Source organism: Aythya fuligula, chromosome 1 (assembly GCF_009819795.1).
Source record: "Aythya fuligula isolate bAytFul2 chromosome 1, bAytFul2.pri, whole genome shotgun sequence".
Taxonomy (NCBI): Eukaryota; Metazoa; Chordata; class Aves; order Anseriformes; family Anatidae; genus Aythya; species Aythya fuligula.
In genome coordinates, this window is record NC_045559.1 from 61,546,046 (window position 1) to 61,573,051 (window position 27,006).

The 27,006-nt window shown below is 42.2% G+C and overlaps 1 protein-coding gene across 2 annotated transcripts in view; it reads right to left on the reverse strand.

The window, feature by feature from the left end:
* CHRM2 (cholinergic receptor muscarinic 2) overlaps window positions 1-18,265 on the reverse strand; it is a 106,625-nt gene extending 88,360 nt beyond the window's left edge. The window contains exons 1-2 of one of the 2 annotated variants that reach the window (XM_032207373.1): window positions 18,172-18,265; window positions 17,668-17,873 (exon numbers count right to left, since the gene is read on the reverse strand). The gene's annotated coding sequence lies outside the window, so the exon portion shown is untranslated. Of the gene's footprint in view, window positions 1-17,667; window positions 17,973-18,171 lie in introns of those variants that run through there. The other variant, XM_032207371.1, reaches the window with a different exon arrangement.
* Window positions 18,266-27,006: the final 8,741 nt, after the last annotated feature.

A 27,006-nucleotide genomic window follows, 5' to 3' on the forward strand; every position in this document is an offset into this window, starting at 1 on the left:
GATCTTGTTGCAAGCCAACATCAGGAAGAAGCTGAGGTATGGAGTCAGACATTTGCAATAATTATCTAACGTGGAAAAAAGGGACAATAAATACAAAAAATACAATAAATAATAAATGCAACCTCTGTTGAGGTTGGCCCATCCCTCTGTTTTTCTCCTTTCTTCGAGATCTGTCTGGTTTTATATCTGTCCCCTCAGCTATGCCACGCTTGTGCCCTTCCTAGCATAAAAAGGAACAGTTGCTGGACAGCTTAACTGTCTGTTCCACCATCTAGAGCACCTTTGGCTTTTGCTTATAAACACTGAGTCATTAAATTAGAGGTGAGAAGCTTTGTCACATGAGTTAGGTGAACACTCACATGCCAAAAATACCAAATTCTCAATGCTGAACACAAAAAAATGACTGAATCTTTTGACCTTGACATGAACATTGAAACTATTAATTAGACTGCTAAGCTTAGCCAGCACACTTGCAGATGGACAATTCAAAATTCAAAGGAAAAATATCCAGTGGACTAATTGTTGACAATTAACAAATTGTTCAGCACTGATTTTATTTTAATTTTTTTTTTTCAGGGATCTGAAAGCAGAAGAGAGCATGAGCTTTCTGATGGGAGCAGTGTCCAGTTATCACTCAGGACTGAGGGAACGCTTGTTCTCAGAAAAACCTGTCTTCACACAACTGTTTTGAGGCTATTAGAAAGCTTAAAAAAATCCTCCATCTTTTAGGTTAATAGGAATCAATAATTTACTGCCATTTTCCCACATAGAAGCCTACTAATTATGTCCCCATAATTACCATTTGTGTTGGCATTGCATTCCAGTACACCAAGCCTGATCAGATGACTTGCTTGCAAACAAATTTCTTCAGCATCACCCTGGAGAATGTCACAAGCTCAAAATGACCACACGGCAAGGCTGAGCAATGAGGGCAGCAAGCTGGAATATAAGGAAAATATTTGGTTTTGTCCCAAATCTATTCTTTACCTATACCCTGACAACTTTTTGTATCCTGCATTTCCTTAGACCTATAGGTCAGAGGTAACAATGAGACAACCCCCATGAAAGAGGATGACTGAAAAAATGTTCAGAACAGTAACACTATACAATGAATGTGTATAGCAAAACAGTACCTGTTAATGTGACTAGGGTTTTTCAGGTGATCATGTAACACATTAACTTAAACAACGTGTCATTTGATGACTGTCTGATCTGTTTCTTTTCAAAGAATAAGAAGTGCATGGTGGAAGGAAGAGGTTTATGGAAGAGGGAGAACTAAGAAAGAACCTGACTAAAAGAATCCTCTGTTTACAGGTTTCATTTGGATGGCAGCTGAGATTAAAGAAAGACTGAAACACGAGAAAAAAATTTGGAGAAGCTTTCCTCTCTCTTCTTCCCATCCTTCACTCACTTTCACTCATCGGTTTTGGTTACCAAAGTGTTGCATTGCCTAAATTAATAAATCGTTTACTTATTTTTTTTTAAACAAAACAAAATGAAAAACAAACAAACAAACAAACAACACTGTTTCTTACAGTTAGATGTTTAATTGCAGCATTGATGTATTATGAAAAAAAAAAAAGTAAATGTGGAGCAACTTTAACAAAATCTACTCTTTGAAGAAACATTAAGAAAAGAATAATTTGATTTTCAGATTATTTCTTCAATTAAGCCCTTCATTCCTGTGTGTCAGATGGCATAATGAACTATGTATAAATAACAGTGATAGCAATTACATGACATGATCTGCTGTGTTGTGCAGAATGTGTTTTTATTTTTGTATGTGGACTATTTCTCTTTTCTCCTTAAGGGGCTGTAGGTAGTAATTGCAGCAAGTAACAAAAGAAAAAAAAAATAAAAATTACATATAGGTATTTGTCACAGTTTTAGCTGGGATAAAGTTAATTTTCTTCACAGAAGCTCATATGATGTGGTGTTTTGGATTTTTGATGAAAATAGTGGTGATAACACTGATGTTTCAGCAGTTGCAGAGCAGTGCTTACACAGAGCCAAAGACTCGTCAGCTTCTCATGCTGCCCCACCAGCGAGGAGGCTAGGGGTGCACCAGGAGCTGGGAGGGGGCAGAGCCAGGACAGCTAGCCCTGGCTGGCCAGAAGAATGTCCCACACCATGTGGTGTCATGCTCAGCAACAAAAGCTGGGATAAAGAAGGAGGAAGGGGGGAACATTTGGGGTGATGGCATTTTTCTTCCCAAGAAACTGTTCAGTGTGCTGAGCCCCACTTTCCTGGCAGTGGCTGAACTCCTTGGTTTGCTTTGCTTGTGCACGTGGCTTTTGCTTTACCTAATAAACTGTTCTTATCTCAGCCCATGAGTTCTTGCACTTTTACCTTTACGATTCTCTTCCCCACCCCACCTGGGGAGAGCGAGCAGCTGTGTGGTGCTCAGCTGCCTGTCAGTGTTAAGACACAACAGTATTATATCAAATGCCAGGTATTCATGAGCTAAGCTCACTACAAAGGGTCTGGGCCCACACCTTTCAGCAAGGAGGACTGCAGGACTGAAATCAAAGCTGGGATGGCATATACATCATTTCCTATCAGAATGCAAATGACTATGTCATCATTTTTTAGATTTTCTTGGAGAGTGCTTATTTAAGTAAGGACCAGCTCTGGTTTTCTGTGCTGTGCAATTCACCTTGGAGTTTAAACTCAGCTGTTCTCCCTTTTCCTTTCAGTGCAAAGCAAAAGCAGTAATGTTCTTACCTTCTAGCTAAGCAATTCTTCACAAAAAAAGTAAAGGCATTCAGGTTGGGACCCTATCAGCAGCAGCACTGGAGAGACATCTTGGGTCTCTGCAACTGAGTGCAGATGGGTTTCTGGTGAGATCCTGCCTTGTTTTAAAACATCTCCCACTCCTTTCATGCATTTCTCTTAAAGAACCTTCGAGACCCAGCTTGCCAGGCCCTGCTATCAGAGCTGCCAACTGACAAGGACTGGATTAGGCTGCTTCTGAGGCTGCACTTTAAGCACCCAGAGGGGTTGCTGTAGAGCAGCAAGAGGTCTGGCACTCAGGATACATATTAATCTTCTCACATCATGGCAGGGAGGTTCGGACTGAGCAAAAGACAGTAGTCTTTAAAATGGCTGTTCCTGTACACACTAGGTGAGAACATGTGCTCTTTTAGTGTCCATAATGCAGCAAAATCAGAGTGGGGTGTGTGTAGCCTGAATATCTCCCTTACATACACCCATGGCTGATAGTTGCAGCATAGTAGAATGGGTTAAATCAGGATGCAGGAGAGAGTTGGCATGACGACTGCAGAAATCTTCTATGTGGCCTGTGCAATAACTAATCATTACACAATAAAGGGTAATAATTATTTCTTAATGCTGCAGTGCAGAAACGGGCTTCATAGCAAAGCACAGCAGGCTGAAGAGATGAGGTGCTCGCAAATTCAACAAAAATAAATTGGTTTGATCCCTATCACGGAAGTCTTAGTGGACCTTCAAAATGAATAAATGATTCATCTTTGCGTATTATTTCTTTTCTGTCTATGCAATCAAATGCAAAAATATCTTCCTTCCTGTCTGTTGTGTTTTTATTTGTCTTACTTGTTTTCTGAAGGAGTAAGATGCAATAAGTGAAACATTTGTACTGAGCTCTTGTTAATAAATAAATAAATAAATATTAATTAAAACAACAACAACAAAAAAATAAAACTAAAAACAGGAGACCATTTCTGTTTTCCTCCTTGTTGTCATCTCTGTGTTTTGTTAACATTTAGAGGGTTAGGAAAAAAGCTACCACTGTTACCACATCCTTTGAAAGAAAGAGATGAAGATTTTTATTGTTGTTATTCTATCTCCAACAGCTGGAATAAAAGTTAAATTACACTTTTTAACCTGTTAAGACATGCAATCAGAAATATCTACTACTCTCTTACAGGCATACTCAACACAGCATCTAAATGCAGGGAATGCATTTCTCTTGATTTTGTGCTGTATGTATTTTGCTATTATTCTTAGCATGGAATCACTACATCCCCAGCTGGTCTTGCCCACTGACCTGCAGTGATAAAAGTTTAAAATGCTACTTAAGCAATCACAAAAAAAAAAAAAAAAAAAGAATAGTGGTGGTAGGGGTCTAGGTGTGTAAGGGTTAGGGACTGGTTCTCTGGTTCTCATCCAAGTCACTAGCAGGAAAATCCCTTTTGAGAGAGGAAGTGGCCAGCGAGGCTGTGATAAGAGCACATAAGAAGCTATGTTTGCAACAGCCTCTAGTGAGAATGAGTCTTAAGAAACTGCACCCTTTGTTCAGAGCACATGGAGCCAATGCTTCTCCCCAAATAGAGGTACATTTGAACAAAGAACCTCAGATCTCTCCTTTCTCAAGTAATGAAGCAGTCCTTCAGCTCCAGAGCAGTCCAAGGAAGAATCCCACTGACTTCTAGGATGTCAGTATGTTACCTTGTCACATTTTCCCATTATAACAAAACACTGTTGCTGGTTTGCATAGATAAGAGACCTTTCTTCGAAATTTTGTAGCCTGCCTTTCCCTCATATCTCTGTACCGTCCTACCCAGGTTGCTGGGACAATGTTTTCAGAGCCCCTGGGACAGTATTTTCCCCTCATTGCTCTTACACTGTTAATCTCATGCTGCTATCCTCATCATCTTACACCTGCACACCCTGATGGCCTTCCTGTGGTCAACTGTCATGGGCAGCGATAGTTACCAACCTGAGAATCAGCCCTTTTCCCACACTTTCATTCTGTTTTAGTTAAAGTTTTTAGTTTAGGCAAGTGACGGAATAATGTGCACGTGAACATGAACAACTGACCGTAGAGTCCCTGCCCCAGTCAATACACGCTCGAATCAACACCATCAGTAAGCAGTGACAGCCTCCCAGGGGCTTGAGTAGGACCTGGTGAAAACCAGACAGCTAGTGTGGGAAAAGTGTGGTGGGGGGAACCAGATGCTGCACATCAGAGGATGCCCAGCAGAGGTGTGAAAAGCCCAGTTACTCATCTTCCCAGCTAGCCACTGCTTGGAGAGCTTTCTTTTTCCCTTCTGTCTCTCTTCTTTCATTGTTCCCTGGTTTATTTTTCCCCTTTTTTTTTTTTTTTTTTTTTTTTTTTTTTTTTTTTTTTTTCCACAGTTAGAGGCAATGAATGCCATCAGCAATGGACTCCTCTAGTAAATCTGCACATATGAGCTATGTCAATATCAGTTTTACAAAACAGTCACAGTGGGAAGGAATTTATAATATCTTAACATGCATCATTTGTTGTTTTACATTATTTATTTGGTTTACGTACTTTTCAACAAATATGTGACAGTTTATGGGAATTGATAACTTACAGGCAAAAAAGAATGTTAAACAGTGTTAAACTGCTAGAAGCAGTGTTTTCCTGGCAAAACAAGGATGCTTGTCCCCAAACTTAGCTTCTTTCCCTTCTCTTTCTCTTTTTTTTTTTTTTTTTTCCAGGATGGCTTGGAGAGTGCCACTGAAATATTCATCAAGAGAAAAATCCCAACTCACTGGGGCCTGCCATAACAGTATATCACCTATCTGTAAAGTTGCCCACTAGTTTCTAAAACCCACAAAAACTGCCTCCAGAACAAAATGCATTGCTAATTTGTGTGGTGTGGGCCTGGCTCTCCTTTGCCTTCACTGTTTTTCAGTCATCTATATGTATATAAAATAGCTTTGAAGTGTAGCCCAAGCAGAGCTACAGTATTTTACAGCCTTGTGGGTAACAAGGGAAGAAATTAGGTTCCAGATAGAATGGAACCAAGCCCACATTTTCCTTGAGATTTATTTTGTTTTGCTTGTTAAAGATTTTGGCTTAAAGTTAAAAATATTGCACTTAAACTTGGATTGCTAAAGCTATAGCCAAAACCACACAGTAACAGCTTTATTTTTCAAGTAAATAAAGCACCTAGAAATATATTTTTTTTTTTACAATTATTTAGTAAGAAATGTAGGAGATTCTGCTATAATGAGTGGAAATCTTATTTTAACTCTGCTGTTGTGTGGGTTTCTTAATAAATGGAAAGCTTGACCTACTCTTTTAAAGGTTGTTCAGCTTGCATTTAAGTTCATGCCTTTAGCTTGGCCCTTATTTGCAGTACAAAGCAATTCTGCATAGGTGGAAGAGCAATGTTGTGATTTGGATGGGACCGTGACCATGATGATAAAACTCTGACCTAGAATGCTTTGCAGTAATCCCCTGTCCCATTGCTTGCAGACATAAAAGACATTGACAAAGCAGAGATCATCTTCAGGAAGTGCCTCCCTTAGCACATGTTCAGTCTTAGTTCTCTATGGTTTTTTTTTTTTTTTTGGGGTTTTTTTTTTTTTTTTTTTTTTTTTTTAGGACTCACTTGTTAAAAGACAATGGTCTAAATCCTCATATAGCACAAAAAATTATACAGTTTTGAGAAGGCTATGATTTTAGAGCTTTCAAGTGAAAAGGAAGAAGAAGAAATCATCTCTCTCTTTTGGCATTTGGGAGGCACAATTTCTTCTCTAAAGAGATGAAAATTTATATACATGCAACTGCCGAAGGAGAACTTCTCTGTTATATTTACAGGGATGCAAAGGCCTCAGTGCCTGTCACATTCCTTATAATTTTTTGTCTATAAAGGCTGTTTGATCCATTTATTTTGTTGTTGTTGTTGTTATAAAGAACAAACTGAATGAGAAGAGAGATTAAAACCTGAGCAGCAATCACGTTTTCCCTTTACAGACCCTCTGTTCCCCTACAAAGGGAAAGCAAGGACATTAGGCTGAAAGAAGTGAGTCTGCAAGGAGGTTATCTCAGGCTGTTTTATCAGTTACAGACAGTGGAGTAGGAATGTGCACTCTGTGGCTAGCATTGAGATCTGCCTGGAAACCACATGTATATTAAAATTCTCCTACTGTTACAATGAACAAATAAAACAGTATTTTTGAATGTATTTGTAGAAGGTATTTCTGGGGAGTCAGGTTAATTAAACTAATCTCCAAAGTGTCTTATGGCTGTTTAGATAAGCACCTAGCCAAGAAGGCAACAAATTTCTGGTGAGCAGCAAAAGTAAAACAGTTTGAACATTATCCAATGAAGACAGCTACGCTGAAAACTTGAAGTGATTCTTTGAGTTCGAGAGCAGCTGTCCCCAACCAGCTTGCCCATTGTCCTCTCTCAAAGGTGGCCTGCAGCAAAGAGCAAGATAAAAGAACAGGCATGCCATGTTATCACCTCAGCATATTTTCCTTGGGTTAAAGCAATTAGAGGTATGAGGGGCTCTCTTTATTTGCATCACAGAGCTGTTAACAATATGTTTTTTTCAGCACTCTGTCAAGTTTGAGAAAGAACTGTGTTAAGATAATTTTTATAAGTAATAAAAATAAACCAAATGTTTGAAACGTTTGTAATATAAGTAATATAAGTAAAAAATTATATATGTAATATAAGTAATAAAAATATATTTAAATTTGTAACATAAGTAATAAAAAGAAACCAAATGTTTGAAATATGTTACATCAATCATTCAATTCTTTCTATGGATTCTCAAATTTGGGTAAAGTTTCTCAGTGCAGACTGTTACATAGGTGCTGCCGTACTAAACAAAACTAAACATGGGCAGACAAAGCATATGAGAATGCAAACATTACTTTATACAATTTCTAGGTGAGAAGCTGAGTTTGTCCAAAGCCACATAATCAATCTGCAGTGAAACTAGGAGTTCAGACTTCTCATGATTGTCCAAAAGAGAAAATAACAATATTGTTCATCTCTTTCGTTATGTGTCATTCCCACTCCCCTCTTGGATTTCTAAGAAAGTTTAAAGGAAATAATGTGGACTAGCAATTGTCAAATTTACCACTCAAAAGAATGACAACACTTGATTTGTCAGGGTTTTTCTAAACTGGATATTTTGCATTTCCTTGTGCTCCAAAGTGTAGATGATATACAGTCTCACTCTGTGCTAAACAAAGATAGCTACAGTCTTTCTTCAGTCAAAGCAGACCAAATGGTTTTCCTCATCTTTGTTCTGTTGCCTTCATTGCTACTTTCCAATCATATACTTTTTTTTTTTTTTTTTTTTTTTTTTTTTTTTTTTTACCCCTTTACTGAATTGCATTGCAAAATGTAAACAATGAATAATAACAGTAAGAGATTCCTTGTAGGGTACTGTTTCTGATGTCAAACCTTTCAGTAAAGATCCTTACATTTATTCCCAGTGGCTAAGATTGTGAAAATGACTTGCAGACATCAGACATTTTAAATGAGAATTTAACAATGAACCCTTCATATATTCTTTCCTTCTAGTGACAGCTAAGTGTGCTGGCTATCACAGAGGTCAAAAGCAGAAGGGTAACTTATGTTACCTTCCTTCTTCCCTGCTTTTCCTTATATTTGAGAGCTTTTTATATTTGGTTAAAGGAATGAACTTTAAAGCTAAGATGCCATGATCATATTCTCACTACTAGGGCTCAAGGTCAAGCATGATAAGACATGGTATTGCCAGGTTAAATATAGCACTTTGGTGATGGTCTCCCTCTTTATGTCACACATGTTCTGACAGATTTTGTCAGCTGAGAATTCACTGTTAGAAAAGTGAAATTAGTGTGGGTGAAACATACCAGTAACAGATCAGGAAATCAGTTTTCAGATTAATCTCAACATGAAAAAGCAGATAGCAGAGAAGACATCTTCCTGACTAGACCCCTCCTCATATTCCTCCAACATCCATGTTGAACAACAGTTCCAAAGTTCAGTGACAGTAAAATTGTCCATATGCTTGCTTGCAAGCCCTTCCCCGAGGTTACTAGCACCAGCCCTCATCTGCTTTCATTTCCCACACATATATTAATCCACTTTCATGCAATATTATGTATGAAATGGAGTAGACTGAATTTCCCACCATGGCAGAATGCTGCTAGAAACATAGGAAAGTGAGAGGGTGAGGCAACTATTTTTTATACATTATATGGCCTATGTATAAATTGAAGTGTGAATCTACCACAGTGATGATGATGGAAATACTCAAGGACCTTGGATAATGGTGGAGGAGAAAAGAGTAACATTCCTGTCCACGTACATATGTTGCTCAGTTCACGTGCCCTGCTCTCAAAGTCCTCTAACTCTGTTTTATGTCAGAAATGTGTGCTGAGCTAAGGGATATAAAGAGAACCAACAGGTCCATACTATTTTTTGTGAACAACTCTGATGCAATGTATGATCTGAATGAGTTCATGGCATTGTAAACCCCACTTTGGCAATTTTACACTTAACACTGACTATGCTGAAAACACAAAACTGAGAAAAGCCCCAGGACCACATCCAGCCATTAAAAGTTACCTTCAATTTATTTTTCTCTCTTCCCACCCTCACCTCAATACAATGAGAACTATTTTTTTCCCCTGTAAAACTGAACTTGTAAGTAACTTTATCCTTTTACTCCTCAACAAGATCTGAGGCAATTAGGAGCTTTGGTAATCTTTTATTGTAGGGATTCTGAACATTTTAATTTGTCCTCTGTTCTAAAGAGAAACTTTTTGGATAATCAGCTACTAAAAGCTCAGATTTCCAACACCCCAATGCAAAGAAAGCCCCCGCGGATGGAGTCTGTCTGCTTCTGTTTTCATGTGGCAGTACCATTGCCTAAGCTCAGTATCTGACTGCAGCAAGTAAATCCTCACATTGTCATGAGATCAGGAAGACTTATTCTCCCTACTGCAGGAAGCTGAGCCAAAGCCTACCTAAAGATAACAAGAGCTGCTCTCTGAACCCAGCAGGCTTTGTGTCAGACCACTGGAACTTGAGAAAGGTCAGACAGGAGGTCCGTGGCATGGTCAGGAGCTTGTCTACTTGGTCTCAATCCAATGTGCTGAACATAAAGTTTAATTTAAAAAGAATACACATTTTTTAATTAAATCCTGCATTAGCATACTTTGTCCAGGAAACATGTGGGATATTTAATTAATTGAATGGAAAGAGATCAAAAAGACAACTAAGTCAAAAAAAAAAATAGTAATTCTGGTTAACTTCACCCACTTGTACAGTGGTAGGTCAACTGGTACAAATGGATTAGGAAAAAAATAATCTAGGTGATTTCTAGAATAACTGTAACACATAACAGTACATGTTCTTAACATAGGCTTAAGTAGCTGAAGAAATGATGCAGTCAAGCCACTAAATAGTAATGAACTTATTACTATATTAAAAGAGTGATGTTAAAACTGAGATTAATTAGAGAATCATTTTAGACAGTACTGGAGGTAGAAACAGAATAGGAAAAAAAAAAAAGGAACAGTGGAAGAAAAAGTAAAATGCATAAAATTCAAATCAACAGAGATATTAACAGAGTGTTTCTGATTCAAGGAAATCATGCAGAAAACAGACTGAAAGTCAAGAGAGAAAATAAACAAAACTGTTTTGAAATGTTAAGATCCAATACATTGTTTGAACCAAACAACGAGCTTTCAGGAAATTACACTTCAGCTCTGCTGAAGTCCCTGGCTAAGGGAGGGAAATCTAAATAAATAAATAAATAAATAAATAAATAAATAAATAAATAAATAAAGCCAGTTGTAAATGAAGATGGCAAAGGATGCATGGAGGTTGGCATATGTATAGGAGCAGCTAGAGGATATTTTTGAAGGGTTTTAAATTCACACAGTTTGGGATGGAAACAATGAGACCTGTTAGACATACTTGTAACGGGAACAATTAACGGCCGAAAGGATGTTGCAGAAGTTCTGAACGATCTGTTTGGGTAAAGTATCCCCAAAACAGATACTGTGCCAATGTCCACACTGGACCTATTTTTTTATTTTTTATTTTTTCAAGACAAGAAAGGACGAGAGCTGCCAGAATGTGAAACGCTGAAAGGGGAACAAACTGATAAACTAAACAGCAACGTGTCATAAAGACCTCATGGTTATATATGCAAGGGTTTGGAAGGCATTTGGAAATGAAGTGGATGAGCTGATAGCAAAAATGTGCAAGCTGTTATTGAAGTCAGATATACTACAGAAGGATTAGAGGGTGAGAGCTAGCATACCTATCTTTAGGACAAGCACTGAAGTGGTCATAGGTATTATATATGCAAAAGTCTTATTTCAATTCCAGATGCATTTATTGAAACTAATGAAAACTGGAATTACCTACAGCAGAGGAAAAAAAATCAGTTTATTTCAATAAAATGTTGTGCCTTCTACACATTCTGTGAAGTATCAAGCTAATAGACCAGGAAATATAACCTGATAAATATATATGTATATATGTATGTATGTATGTATATGAGAAATTTCTTTTGAAGAAATTACATCATTGTAGAAGTAGTTTATTACTACTTGTTGGAAATTGTCTAAGAGATACAAAGCAGGAACTACACATGAACAATCATTTTTCACTGTAAAAGATTAACAACTGGGTTGTCTATGATTCTATATCAGGTATATTTCTTTACTGAAATTGCTGCTGTTAGAAAAAGAGAGTAAAGATGGAAGCATTTCAGAATATGTTAATTAAGTTGGGTGAACTTGAGCATTCTGATAGCAAATGGAAATAAGTGTCGGCTGATATAGAACAAACACAAGTGGAGTAAAAAATAAGAAACTTTCCTAGATCCTAAACCATCTCTGACAATTCATGGAAGAATCTTGGTATAACTACAGACAACCCAGTTATAAATTTTTCTCAGTCACAATAGTAGTCAACAAAACAAAACAAAAAATTAAAAAAAAAATAATATGTACTTTACAGGTGGAGTAAAAAATAATAGTCCTCACCTAGAAAATAATGTCCACTTTGGCCAATACACCATCAGAAATGGAGATGGAAAAATTGGCAGTATTTAAGACATGCAAAATGACAGAAAAGCTTGAAATTGTCTAGGTAAGAGAAGAAAAGAACAAGAGGGTTCGTGACTGAGGAAATGAATGGCACCTATACAATGAACTGGGTTCTTCTATTGGCATTTCCACATCATATAACAGAAAGATAAGGATAATATTGAAATATGACTAATTTAAATAGATCAAAGGTTATCTGAAGTGTGGTTTTCCCAAGAAAATGTGTAATTAACCTGCTGAACTCTCTCCTACATGCTATTACTAAGGTAGCAAGATTGTTGGGAGGCAAAACCAGATTAGCTGTTTATCTGGCCAGTGAGAATATCTGCAGTTCATTCAGAACTGCTAGAGGTTTCCATTTGATGAGGAAGGTGGATATCTGTTTTCATGTGGAAGTGGTCTCTGGGCTGTGAGCAACCACAAACTGGTAGGTATTAAGATAGCATTTTAATTAAAGACAGTAAATTTATCTAGGGAAGCATTTCCTGCACCTTCTTCTGAGGTATGTCATAATAGGCACAGATACAGGCATAATACCAGACAAGATAAAACACCAGCCTGATCCAATGCTGCAGTCATTATGTTCTAATATTCTTTAACTAGATGACTGATGCCTTTTTGAATAGGAAAATAATGAGTAATGATAACAAATAACACCATTTCCATTAATTATTCATGCTAACATTCATGAAACTTTAGAGATGTATGAACATTTTCATGAATAAATCATTGGTTACTTGCTTGCACGAAATGACCTCCATAGTAGAATGAGCTTGCTGCCACTATTCATGAACAAATTTGTGAATCATTTTTAATATATGACCATTTTACTTTCTAATTGACTAAATATGAGATAGATGAGTATAAAATAGACTTCACTATTTGAAAATGCAACTGCTGGCTGTAACAGAAACTACTGCTGGCTGCAACAGAAACATTGTTTCCTACTGATAAGTTTTGCTAAATTTATTTCTTCCATACTGGAAAGAATTTAAGAAATGAAGGGTCTGATCTTCATAGTTTGAAGATCAGACTGTCCCCATGAAAGCAAAAGAGTTTTACATGTTCAGACTACCTGAGAATCCTGACCCAGAGAAATTACTAAGCAAGATAATTCTTTTAAATAATTAGGTTTATTTTATCTCCTTGGTTGCCAGCACTAATTGTCACAGTGATTCAGAAGAAAGATCTATGAAGATACTTTTGTGTTGTTCCACCTCTTTTTACCCACACCTGCCCATAGTTTACTCAGTGTTTTTTTTTTAAGAGGGTGAGGAAAACCCTTGGAGTCTCTGGTTTACAGAAATTCTCACCTCTCTGTGTTGTGGCTTCTCTTACAGATCTTAATTGCCATCATTTTCAGAAGTGTTCCATCTTATTCCCAATGTCCATTATCACATTGCATATCCCTTTTGGCAGTCAGACTCAGCTCTGTTCAATGAACAGCTGTCAAAACACTGGAATATTCTAATTACAACACTTACTATGTTTCTATGAAAGTCAGATTCTGAGCTCCATTGCACTAGAATAAAACAGAAGTAATTAAAGCCAAGGGAGTCACCCTTGATTTACAGGGATATAAATAAATCAGAGTCTAGGCCATGGAGTCGAAAGAGATGCTGGGATCAGAGGACCATCTCATCAAAAGGAAACAGGCAGAAAGCTTTCAGCAAAACAGCTGGCCCTAAATGATGGTACGCTTCATTTTTTTCATTATCATATTTGTAAAAAATGAATACATAAAGCACATGGACTACTGAAATCCCACTGTGCATTTAAGTTTCACTGGCAAGCATTCTGTAGGAATTACTTGATAGAAATGAGATAAAACTCACTTCACTCTGCAATATTCTCTTGGGACTTAAAATCATGTTATATGAGAAATGTCTCTTTGAAACATCTGCTGATATGTATCTTTCTGTATAGGGAATAGACAGTGTCAGATATAGGTAATGGTACAGCTTTAAAGGTAGGATAAACAGTCCAAAATAAATAGCAGCTCCACAGGCTAAAGCATTTTACTAGGAAACAAGCTCAGGGGTCATGGGAAATGGGCAAAGCCTTTTAAGACAATTCAAGGGGTGTCCTCATCTTTTAATTCTGTCCACTTGTTTAGGGAAATGTAGGAGGGCAGTGAGATAATTCACTAAGCATCCCTCACTCAGTGTGGTAGGGAGGGCTAGGTAATGCAATCTACTAAGTACAGGAAGTTGGTGTTCAGCTGGTGGGATGAGGACAGGAGAGTAGTTAATTCTTGGTGTTTCTTGGGCAGCGACAGCTCAAGCCCAAGAAATGCTTTGGAGATCTTGGCAAAACTTGGCAAAAGCTGTCTGTCAAAATATAGTAACTGGTAAAGACGTGTTAACTGTCTTATTTAGATACAACTTTTTTTTTTTTTTTTTTTTTTTTTTTTTTTTTTTTTTTTCCCAGTTCTCTGTGCTCAGTCCTCCGTGTAGCCTGTTTCTTAGAGAAGGGAATCCACTTTTAGATTTAACAAGCATGGGCCCCTTCAGCTTTTCTTATCCTGATTACTATTACCCACCCATCCAAAGATCCCATAGAAGGTCAGGGCAGCATTTTCACAAGTGGGTAATCCTTTTCCGTGCCTTCAAATCTCTGAAAATTAACTGCAAATTGCTGCAAGTTGTGAAGCTCAGTCAGAAAAGTCCAAAAACTGTGAATTAATGACTAGATATAGGCTCTAATTTCTTCCTACCAGTTCCTCTATAGTTTAACTCGTGTCATGGAACTTTCAGTGTTAGGCTGTGGGTGACTGAACCAGGATCAGCTGAATCCCAACATACCTTCTTTTGCAGCTTGGGATTTAGAATAGGGAAGAGAAGGCTGGAAACAGACACTAGGTGGAATGTTCCTACCTCATACCACTCGTTTCTTTCTGTCCCGTCTAATTTTCTATCAAGCCTTGCATCCCCTGTGCCCGCGGGTGGTCTCCCTTGCCTGCCTCTGGCACTAGAGGGCGTGGAGATCTGGGCTTTGGGCCAGAAATCCAACTCTCCACGGATCACTACTTTCCCTAAAATTGAACTCAACTTTCAAAGAGGTTTTGGTTTCACAGAAGGGGAATCTGCTTCATTATTACTAGTTTGTCTGCCTTTCCCATGCTGCATTGCTATGGAAATGGGACCAGAATATAAGTTTTTTGCATGTAGGTCATGATATTACTGGAGAAGAGGAATCCTGGGTGAATGGGTGAGTGGGTTACAGGAGCAATATGGGGCAGAGTAAACATCTGGGACTATATCAACAACAGTAGTGGAGTTCATAGTAGATGTCCCGAGAAGACTACTGAATTAGACACATAACGGGTGAAAGATCCAAGCATGCCGAGCAACTGAGAGACAGAAAACACACACAGGGACTCAGTCCAGAGGTGGAAAACAAAACGACAGAAGGAGATGGGACTGAACATGCAGGCAAAATAATTCTTTTTTTTTTTTTTCATAGATATATTTATTCAGTGATGGCCATGGTTTCTCCCTTCTTCCATCTTGATCTCCCTCCCAGGCAGTGGCATGGCACAACACTGCTTCCTACCACCTCACCAGGAGACTGCTGACAACGGGTGGTCCAGATCTCCCCAGGTTCTGGCCAGGTGCAGAGTTACAACTGTTTGGGTATGAGTTATCACCTAAGTTTTAGGTAGAAAACCATGACCTCTCATTTTTATTATTTTGCCCTCGCTCCAAAACAACTGAAGTGGGCCAAGCCCAGACCCACTTGCCACGTACTAAGCCTCTTTCCCAGGTGGACTGCAATGCAGAAATCATGGGGTGACAGACCAGGGCAGAGAGAGTGCCTCAGCAGGGCATGTGCTTGCCAAATTAGTAAGCCCACAGCACATCTTTTTGCTCTCCTGATGCAAAAGTAAACAAGGCTGCTTTTGCAATCCAGAGGTCCTGCAAAGGGGAAACTCAACCAAAGTTATAATCAAAAAGAGCCTAAAGGAGAGAGAGCATACTCTGCACAGCATAACACGGTTTATAGACGAGTCATCGAAAGCGTCTGGTGTCATAAACTGTATAATTGAGGCTGGCACGTATTTAGACAGGAGCTGAGATTGCAGGCGATGCAATACCATAAAAGCAGACAGTGTGCCTACTTCTGATCACCCCTACTAACCTTCCTCATTGCTGGTCTTTTTTTTTTTTTTTTTTTTTTTTTTTTTAACCGCAAAAACATGCTGTCAAACAGAGGTTGGCCCTTCTCCTTTATTCCCTTATGCAAAGGGAAGATCTTTTTCAAGTGAAGGAGCAACCGACATGTGAAAGCACACTGGCTGACACATAAGTGGGGACACAACCTATTTTGGCTAAATTCTCCTTTCTCTAAAGGAACTTTAACACATGAAAAAAGTAGGATAAAAAATAGATCTTACAGGGTGAGGGGAGAGTCCTTCCTCCTTTCCCCACCGAAGGGATGGAGGACTCACCCGTCGGCCCGTGGGAAGGAGTTACAAGCCCGGCGGCTCCCGCGGGCTCCCCGGGTCCCTGACAGCATCTCCGTGCAGCTGGCAGCGGGGCCGTGCTACGGGGAGAGAAGGCGCCCGCTGGGAGCACCTCGCCGGCGGGGCACGGGCCTTTGCAGCAGCCCGGAAAGAACTTTTCCCCCTCAGAGCCTCCGAAATGACTTGATTTGGATGGCGAGACCAGGACGTCGGCGCCCCGGAGCCGATTCTAGAAGGCAGTTTTTTTTGTTTGTTTGTTTGTTTTTTTTTTTTTTTTTTCTCCCGCTGCCTGAGCTGAACTCGCTCCTTCTGGCCAAAAGCACCCACCCGGAGCCGGAGGCACGGAGAAGGAGACGGGAGGCACGGCCGGGACCGGCTGAGCCCTACCAGCTGCTCAACCAGGCCGGGGGAGCGGGGCGAGAAGAATCCGACCCTGGCATCCTCCCCGCCTCCCCCGGCGCCACCTGCCACTGGAGCCCAGGGGCACCGAATCAGAGAAGCAGGGTCGGAACCGGGGAAACCCCCTACCTTCCCCGCCTCCGGGGCCGTCCGAGCCCGTGCTCCCCCTCCCCAAAGCAGGAACAGAGACCTGAGGCCGCGGAGATGGGCGCTGAGCCCGGGCAGGCGCACGCTCCCCCGGAGGGATGCTGGGGGCGAGGGACCGCACTGACACTGCCAAAGCCCCCTTCCCTTACAGCCCTTACCCCGTATGGATTCCGGCAGGGCAGGGATGCCCCCTGCTCCGGCTCTGCCCTCCCACCCGCCCTCCAGCCCTCTCCGAGGGCAGGCTCGGCTCCCTGAGCACGGCTCCGCTCCGGGCGCCCGGGGACGTTTTGCAGGAGTCGCCAACAAATATGTCACATCGGGATTTGGGAAGGGGAGCCCGGGAGACGTCCCTGTGTCGGAATGCAGCGTTTACATATAAAGCCCTTGAACAGAGCTTGGGAAATGTGAAGATCTCTCCAAATCAGGTTACTGAGTCTCTCCTTCCCCGCTATACTATGCTCTATACCATGCCTGCCTCGATTCCGGGATATGCATCGCAACTGTAACTCAACAGAGGAAGGCTTTTTGCCTTCTCTCTTCTCGCTGCCATCCCCAGGTGACCCGCACCGCGATGGACCCTTTCAGCAAAAGTTTCCCCGCGTTTTGTTATGTTCTTTCTATCAGGAAGCAAAACGTAAGCTCGTTTCTTGGACATTATTTTCTTGGCGGGAGCTTTCCTCTGACAACAGCAGATGAAATCGTAGGTGCGGCGAAGAAGGGGAGGAGGGTAGAAGACGAGAAATAAAAGGGGGGGGGGGGGGAAGACTAAAAAAAAAAAAAAAAGATGGAAAGAACAAGAAAATGAAGGAAAAAAAAAAAGCGTCAATAAAAAAGCAAAGCTTTCCTACCTGTGCTCCAATCACCAGAAGTTGCATCCCATCCCGCTGCAAGCGGCTCGTTGCGAGCGGCGACTGCGGAGTGGCCCCGGCTCTGGCGGCGGAGGCATGCGGGCTGCGCGCATCAGAGCCCGGAGGCAGCCGCTTTATCTTTCTCTTCCATATCTTCCAAGAGGAGGGAGGGGGACTGGGGTGGGGGAAAGACGGATTACTTGGTGCTGTGATAATGGGGGGAAAGAATAACAGTTGGAAAGCTTTAAACGAGAGGTGGCATTGTCCGGGTTGATGGAGTTTTTGTCGCTCCCTCGCTCGCTCTCTCCCTCCCACACGCCCAGGCACACACATATACACTCACACCCTCTGTGGCACCGGCCCCTGGGAGTCTCTGCTTCAGCTCAGCCAAGCTGAACTTTCATATATATATATATATATATATATATATATATATACGCACACGTAAGTATGCATATGTATACGTAGAGCGACACTAAACCTATCTTAACGGCTTCGACAAACCTGGAAAAATTAAAAATAGCGGATGCTGGGACTCGTAAGTGAGTTGGTAATAATTCATACGTCCCCCAGTCCTCCTAAGGAAATGAGGACAAGCTGCCACCTTCATGGGGGTGGTGGCGAGGAAGGGGAACGGGGCGCCTAGGGGAGCATCTCGAGTGGATGTCCTCGCCGGGGGCAGCGGCTGTGGGTCTGCTCGCTGCCCACCGGTGCGTGGTGTGTGCGGGGAGGGGGGGTGAGCGCGAAGTGGGCTCGATTAGCTGCAATGGGCAGGCAATTTCTGCAGAGAACATTTACAATTTTCTTTCAATATGACAGGATTAGTTGCTGTTGAAGGCTCTCCTCCAATAAGATCGGCACTGCTCTCTGATTTGGTGGCTTTGCTGAATAGAAATTACTGGTTCTTGTTATCTCTCAACACACTCTCCCCTCTTCCTCATCAGACACTCCCCTCGTCCTCATCAGAAGTCTTTATCCACAATTTGCACATCAGAACTGATTTTTTTTTTTTTTTCGGTTACCTCTTCCACATCTTTCCCCGCAACGCCTTCTCAATTCTATGATAGCTGTAAGTCTCAAGCGATATATGGCAGCAGAAAGAGATACAGGTTTTATATTATTGCAGTTACTGGAGTCTCCCCTCACTGTGGAAAACACATTGCTACACTAAATCCAGTTTAGTTTTTTAAACTGATTATCGTGCTTAAATATTCATGGGATGTTGCTCCCCCGGCACAATGACAAACGAATTAGAGGAAAGAGATACATTTTGCAAACAACAGTTAATTCTCCTTGGGTATAAAGCATTCCCTTTTAATTAATAGTCATTAGGCCGAGAAGTATTTACTTTGCTTAAGGGAACTTGCCAGTTTTAATGGAAATAATCTAGATATAAAGATCTTTTGGTTTGCTTAGTCTTTGTTTGCAGCTCTTCTGGACTGGAATTGATTTGTGGTCCGGGGTGGTGCTTTGTTCCTTGAAGTCAGGGCTGTCAGGGTGGCAAACAGAATAGGGGTCTCAACTGATCTATTGTGTGAAGAATAATAGAAGAGAAGTGGAGAAAGAAGAGGAGAGAAGGAGACACTTTATGAAGGTGACCCCAGCTTCTGCCTGGGTGCTGCGTGCCCTGCTTTCCCCAGCCCAGCTTCCTTCATGAAGGGTCACCGGATCCATTGCCCAATCACACCCTTTCTCTTCAAAAGACACTTCACTTTGCAGAAGTTATTTCTTGGCCTGGGCTTCCCCCAGAGAGAAAAGCTGCCTATACAATTTGCATACATTCAGCTGTTGTTCCTGGAAGGACATCAAGGGTGGTTTTACCCACGGGAGAGTGGTGTGCTTTCAGGGTAGCAGGACTCAGGTAGTAGTCTGCTGGGCCCTGGGATGAGTATTTCTCCTGCCCTGGGTGGCAGAGCTAAATCATAGGCAAGGAGCTCTGAGCTTTGGAGGAGCACATGCTTCAGTGTTACAGAAGTCTGTGTTTCTCTGCCTGAACTTTCAGAAGGTATAGATGTTGGATCACTTATAGCTCTTCAGAAACATCAGCAGAGCTGGCTCCTGACCTCTGCACCTATTTTTCTTATCTTTGCAGAATGTTTTGCCTGGACTTCACTGCTGTGGGGTCACCTTAGATGAGATTTCTGCCAGGAAGGGAACCTGGAATTGGCACTGGGAGGTTTGAAGCAAGCTGCAGGCAGGCTGAGGCCCTGTGGGACTGCTCCTCCGGGGCAGAGTATGGCCACCCGCACAGCTCAGCCTCCCTTAAGCCTCCCACAGGCTCTCTGAGACCTTGACACTTGAATGAATATTTTAACATTCATTAAGCAGGATCATCATCAGCTTTAAAAGGGACAATGTCCGCCTCCTCATCCCCTTGTTATTATTATTTTTCTTATTATTTTTCCCTCCCAGAGAAGTTGCTGGTGTTTGAGCAGGTTGATTCTTGAGATTTAATTAGAGCCCAATAACAGCCTGCACGGGTCAGCCCCTCCCAGAGCGAGGAGAAGGGAGGGGCGGCAGCACACGGTGGCAGCACAAGCACCCTGGCAGCACACGGTGCCCTTTGGGACTGTCCCTCCTTTCGTCGCAAAGAGGGGGCACAAGGCTTCGGCACTGCCCGCTTCCAGCACCTCGCCGCTTCCCACAGTCGTAGGGCAGGCGGAAGGTAGCGCCGGGATGGGGATGGGGCAGGAGATGGGGATGGGGACAAGCACGGCTCTACCCAGCTGCAGGGGGCCCCCCAGTGCCACGCTGCTCAGAGTCGTGCGGGCTCTCGGCTGCAGAGCTGGAGGGCACCCTCCGCCGCTGCAAGCGTCTCCTACGCCGGGAAGCATCTCCCTTCCCCGTACGCATGCCCCCAACGCCCGTCCGCCAAAATCTCCCATGGAAATAAAAGGCCGGTGCTGAAAACCTTGCTATGTGCCGCCCCCTCCCTTGCCTTGTCTGCAGCCCTCCTGGGGAGAATGAAAATTTCAGTCACCCTCCCGGAGAAGCGTGGTGTGCGCAGGGCTGCCTCCCTGCGCCCCCGGAGCCGTGCTCATAATCTCAGCAGCTACATCTTGATGGCACCCGGTGACTCCGTGGTAGGCAGCGCCTTTAAGTTTGACAAAGCATCTGTTACCGGCTCTTCGTTTTAGAGCACTAAGCGTTAGACACACCTCCTAAGGGAGAAAAAAAAAAATGCTGCTCCTAAGCTTAAAGCGTTTAAAACGCATATCCCACCCCGCTCATGCGAGTCTTTTACAGTGTGCTAAACAGCTGTAGAGATAAATCCATCGGAAAATCACTGAACAAAGCACTTAGCCCTTCGCTCTCAGAGAAAAAGGAAAGTGCATGAGGAAGTCAGTATTTGCTAATGATGATCCCCTTTTGCTGAGGGACCGAGAGACACTGCCTTGGAGGGGAAGCAAAGATAGCAGCTTTCAGCAAGGAGATTTCCAAAAGAAATTGCTTCCATATCCAGTGATGCCAAGGGATCTCTAGTGAGACTCCGCTGCAGGCCATGTCCCTGCTTTTAGCTCCACTTGTCGCAGAGAGCCCCTTTGCCAGGTGCAGAGCTGCCTCATAGTTGTAAACTCCTGGAGAACAAACACCAAGGGTGTCACAGTTTGGGTGGGTGAGGGGCAGACAGGATGGGTGTCCCCGGGGACCACTGGCACAGCGATCCTTTCTATTTTACTTGAGGGGTGTGGTACATTTTCTGTATGCCTGGAGACCAAAAAGACATCTTCAGAGCATCAAGGTCCTCTTAAGAGCCAGGGATGCTCCTGGGGGGGCTGGGAACAAAGCATCCGAGGCAAATCCCAAGGGAAAGAAGCAGCTCCAAGAGCACAGCAACAGGCCAGAACAACCTTTTTTTTTTTTTTTTTTTTTTTTTTCTGCTCCTCTAGGCAAGCAGTCACTGTGACATTTATTTGGGACACCATTTCCTTGGAGTTTTTGCCAACAGTTTCAGGCCAAGGGGATTGGGAAGAGCAGGGAGAAGCTCTAATCTCTCCATGAAATAAGAGATACCTGAAAGTGGCGACTTGACCCAAGGTGGTTAAAGGCACAAAGCGAGAGCAGGAGAGAATGGCAGTCACCCAGCAGGGACCACAGCTGCTGCCCGTGACCCCTCCTGAGGACTCCAGTGTTAGCAGCACTCACCATGACCTGTCATGCTCTTCTCCCTCTTTGGGGCTTCCACACTAATTTGCTTCCAGTGTTGTAACAAACAGCTGATTTGAATGGTTTTGCACATGGGCGAGGCAGGCATATGACAGGTGATGAACAAATGCTGGGGAGAAAAACACCAGCCTAGCAAATAATTATGATGGTGTGGACCACAGAGCTAGAAGTAAAGAAGTAAAAAGCCCAAACTGAGGCAACAGCAAGCCAGGCTGCATGATGCAAATAAATCACCAATAGATGCTTACCAGCAGAAATTAAATGAGTTAAACAAACTGAGAGTCAACGCTTTAACAGAAAAGGGCATGTAATCACTTAACTGTGTCCAAAGCAGTGAATCTGTAGGAGTATTATAAAACACAGTTAGGATCTGCCAGGGGAAGGCACTGAAACATTGACATATCGCAGCTTCAAGATCACTAGTGCTAGGGAGCTAAGAGCATCCTTGTTTCTCCTTCCCAGGAGAAACCTCTGCTCCCTTCAACACAGCTAGGAAGGAAGTGTGTTGTTTTCACAGTCCAGTACTGACAACATCAAGTACTGACTTACTAACAAAAAAACATCAAGGTCTTATTTCACTTTTCTCTGCACAATGATGGTGTTTTCTGAGCCCCTTTGAGTCTGAAAGCCTGACATACCAGGAATTATTTAGAACAGACCACTCTGATGAAATTGAAATTCCCTGCAGGTTGAGATGAGGGTCAGAGTCTAATTTTCAAAGCCAAACTGATTCCCTCCCATGCAGGGCTGGTAGGTGGCAAACTGGAAAATCAAATCTACTGCTTTATTAAGGTTAAACACAATATCTGGAAGAACATCCCGTTAGGCATAATACAGCTGAGGGGGCATATTTTAATGTAAACATGCAAGTAATTTGTCTACCAATAAGGCCATAGAAATTGCAGATCTGCACTTTTGTGTGTAGGAATAAATGCTATTTGCAAATGTTTCAGAATTCCACGTGAGTGAGTAAGCTTATAGCTTAGATCTGAAAGCTGTTTCAAAACAATCTGCAAAATGTGTTTGCTGGTAATTTTTCTCATTTTAGTTCAGTCCTGGAAAGACAGCTACTGAAAATGAAGAGAGTATGTTCACAGCTGTTGGAAATACTTCTGAGTACTGACAGATGTGTCGAAGGAGAAAGAAGACAACAAAGTACATAAAAGTATATGAACTCAATTTATGATATGGGAGCTAAATAATATTAAAAAGGAGGCAATCAGTCATACAATTATGTTTATAACAAGATATGCTTTATAGCTGTGACACAAGACTCTTAAAAGGTCAAGAGTTAAATGAAATACTCTCCAAAGTGTGTGCATGTGTGTGGGGAGGTGGATAGGGGAGCATCAACAGCATAAAAGTTTTCCTTGACCTTAAACATAAAAGAACAGGATGCACTTGAATGGAACCTCGGGGCTTTTTAGCTTGAATTGTCTCTGATTGGGAAAAAATTAAAATAAAAAAAATCCTGCACCAGGCAGAACTGCGGGAGTCGCCCGAGGAGCACGGAGCCGCCTCCTGCAGCACCTTGGAGAGTGTCCGGCACGCCGCGAGAGGTGTCTGTCTGTGTGTCTGTGTGTCCGTGTGTCTGTGTGCCTGTGTGTCAGTGCACACACACACACCCCTATGTACATATGGCTGTTACTTGTGTACGTTTGCAGCTGTTTAAGTAAATGCAAACCAGCTATCAACTGCACATCTGGAGTGTTGTTATTTGAGGTCCCATCTGCTGTTTTTAATGCTGTATCCCTTGGAAGATGACTGCTTGCAGCAAGCTGGAGAGGGCTGCGTCCATGCATTGCATATACTCATTAGTTGTAACCAGTGGCTTGAACTGAGGAGGATTTCACTGTGTTCTTTACAAGTGTTAGGGAAGACTGAAAATACACCAATGAACACAGTAATCTGAAACTTGGGACTAATAGTTCCTTTCAGTCCAGGCTTCAAGTCAGTAGCTATGTAATTTCAAAAAATATCAGTGGAACTTTTCTGCACAATCTGAGTCACTAGAAACCTGTCCACTTCACCCACGTTATGCACAGGGATAGAGTATGCTCGCAGGAAGGCAGGTGTCAGGCAGGCCTTGCAATTTTTGTTTTAATTAGCTAGGAAAAGACCAAAGGGTATTTCAAATGTAAGCTTTTATCAGATAAGCTAGATCCTGCCAAAGTTATGTGTAGAACTCTGGGGACTCCCAGGAAGTGCTGAGGACTGCTGGACCTGTGTACAGGTTTAAAGAGGGTCACAGTTCTGTGGGAAATATTTACACAAAAATATTATTTAATGAAGAAACTCAAGATTGCCTGTCACAGAGCTTGTGCAAAGTAGCTCTAGTGCTGATAGTACTTACCCAAACACATGAAGAGTGAACGGCTGTTTGAAGTCCATCCAAAACCTAGGAATCCTGAAACAGAATTGCTGAAATTTGAGTTTCCAAATATATTATCCCACTACTTCTGCAGGTAGCTCAAACCCATCCTGCTGGAAAATACAAACAGGAAAGTGAATGAAATTCTTCTGGGGTAGTGGGAATTGTAACTCACATATCCTAGGTTCACAATGAGCATTTTGCCTTGAGATATTCATTTTCTTTGTATTTTTCCTCTTGAAACTGTTCTATTTTTTGCCTATTTTGTCACTTATTGAAGCAGTGACACTTATAGGAAACTTGAAACTTCATTGCCTGTTTAAATGGCTTAACTGCTTAGTGATCTCATATACTCAGCTGGGATCAGAATTCAAATAATAATAATAATAAAGCTTATTTTAAAAGCAGACATAACTATAACCTTCTATTAGTTATGTCAGATAACACCTTCTTCTTAGTGCCTGATGAGCTGTTGATTTGAATCAGAGTGAAAGAAATCCCATTTGTCATATGTGCTGGGGCAAATGTCATGGTCAGGAACAATACCACACTGTCTTATACTTCTTTCAACCAATGGTAGTGACACAAGTGACACACTCACCAAAGCCTTGAGAGATGGAAGTGTTTCTGTAATGAAGCTCAAAATTGTCTAATTTGTTCTCCTATGGAGAAGGGCTTACTGGCTCAGATGAAGCTCTATGTTGTTGTGGATGCTCTTCTTTCAGTACCCAAAATGGTATCTCCCCAGTCACTGGAGAGCATTGTGTGGTGTGCCAGATCTGAGTCAGCCTGGAAATTTCAGTATCACAGTCCACCACCCTCTGTAGATGTGACCTTAGAAACAGATCTATTTTTTTTTTTTTTATCTTTGCTCTTCAGACTGAGTTCCACATTTGTTGTCTCTACAATTTTCACTTCTTTTCCTTTACAGCTGGAATTTCTTTAAAAATCTTTGGTGCTATTCAGACTCACAGAGCTAAGGAAGTGAAAAAAAAATCCCAATCTGTAGACTGGCAATATAGCAGTCTTTCTCCAACAACGACAAGAATCAGGTGTTTCTATAGAAAGAGTAAAGTATTATCTACCATAAATGAGAGGTAATCTGCTTCCTCTATGAAGTCTCCTAATCACAGGGGTTTAGAGATGCATAAATTCTCCTGCAAGTTTTTTTGTTGTATTTTCTACTGTTTATCTTAGCATTAGCTACTATAGCTTAGAATATTGCAGATATGTCTAGAAATGCCCTGTTCTTCTCTGCACTTTGTGAAGTTTTCAATCTCAAGGTCATCCTTGACTTGAGAACTACTGTGTAATTATATGTTCTACAGTTCAATTAACTTTGTGAAAAATGTATTTTCTGTTATCAGTTTTGAAGTTGATACCCTTTAATTCAACTGATGGCTCCCACTATGTTTTTGTATCTCAAGTGGCAAGAAAAACAATTTCCCATCTACATATTGGGATTATTAATTGGATCTTTTCTTTATTCGTATTCTTTCCTATACATGGTCTTTCTTAGGATAAGGACTCCTTTTCTTTTCTTTTCTTTTCTTTTCTTTTCTTTTCTTTTCTTTTCTTTTCTTTTCTTTCTTTTCTTTTCTTTTTCTTTTCTTTTCTTTTCTTTTCTTTTCTTTTCTTTTCTTTTCTTTTCTTTCTTTTCTTTTCTTCTCTTCTCTTCTCTTCTCTTCTCTTCTCTTCTCTTCTCTTCTCTTCTCTTCTCTTCTCTTCTCTTCTTTCTCTTCTCTTCTCTTCTCTTCTCTTCTCTTCTCTTCTCTTCTCTTCTCTCTCTTCTCTTCTCTTCTCTTCTCTTCTCTTCTCTTCTCTTCTCTTCTCTTCTCTTCTCTTCTCTTCTCTTCCCTTCCTTCCCTTCCCTTCCCTTCCCTTCCCTTCCCTTCCCTTCCCTTCCCTTCCCTTCCCTTCCCTTCCCTTCCCTTCCCTTCCCTTCCCTTCCCTTCCCTTCCCTTCCCTTCCCTTCCCTTCCCTTCCCTTCCCTTCCCTTCCCTTCCCTTCCCTTCCCTTCCCTTCCCTTCCCTTCCCTTCCCTTCCCTTCCCTTCCCTTCCCTTCCCTTCCCTTCCCTTCCCTTCCCTTCCCTTCCCTTCCCTTCCCTTCCCTTCCCTTCCCTTCCCTTCCCTTCCTTCCCTTCCCTTCCCTTCCCTTCCCTTCCCTTCCCTTCCTTCCCTTCCCTTCCCTTCCCTTCCCTTCCCTTCCCTTCCCTTCCCTTCCCTTCCCTTCCCTTCCCTTCCCTTCCCTTCCCTTCCCTTCCCTTCCCTTCCCTTCCCTTCCCTTCCCTTCCCTTCCCTTCCCTTCCCTTCCCTTCCCTTCCTTCCCTTCCCTTCCCTTCCCTTCCCTTCCCTTCCCTTCCCTTCCCTTCCCTTCCCTGCCCTTCCCTGCCCTTCCCTGCCCTTCCCTGCCCTTCCCTTCCCTGCCCTTCCCTGCCCTTCCCTGCCCTTCCCTGCCCTGCCCTTCCCTTCCCTTCCCTTCCCTTCCCTTCCCTGCCCTTCCCTGCCCTTCCCTGCCCTTCCCTTCCCTTCCCTTCCCTTCCCTTCCCTTCCCTTCCCTTCCCTTCCCTTCCCTTCCCTTCCCTTCCCTTCCCTTCCCTTCCCTTCCCTTCCCTGCCCTTCCCTTCCCTTCCCTTCCCTTCCCTTCCCTTCCCTTCCCTTCCCTTCCCTTCCCTTCCCTTCCCTTCCCTTCCCTTCCCTTCCCTTCCCTTCCCTTCCCTTCCCTTCCCTTCCCTTCCCTTCCCTGCCCTTCCCTGCCCTGCCCTGCCCTGCCCTGCCCTGCCCTGCCCTGCCCTGCCCTG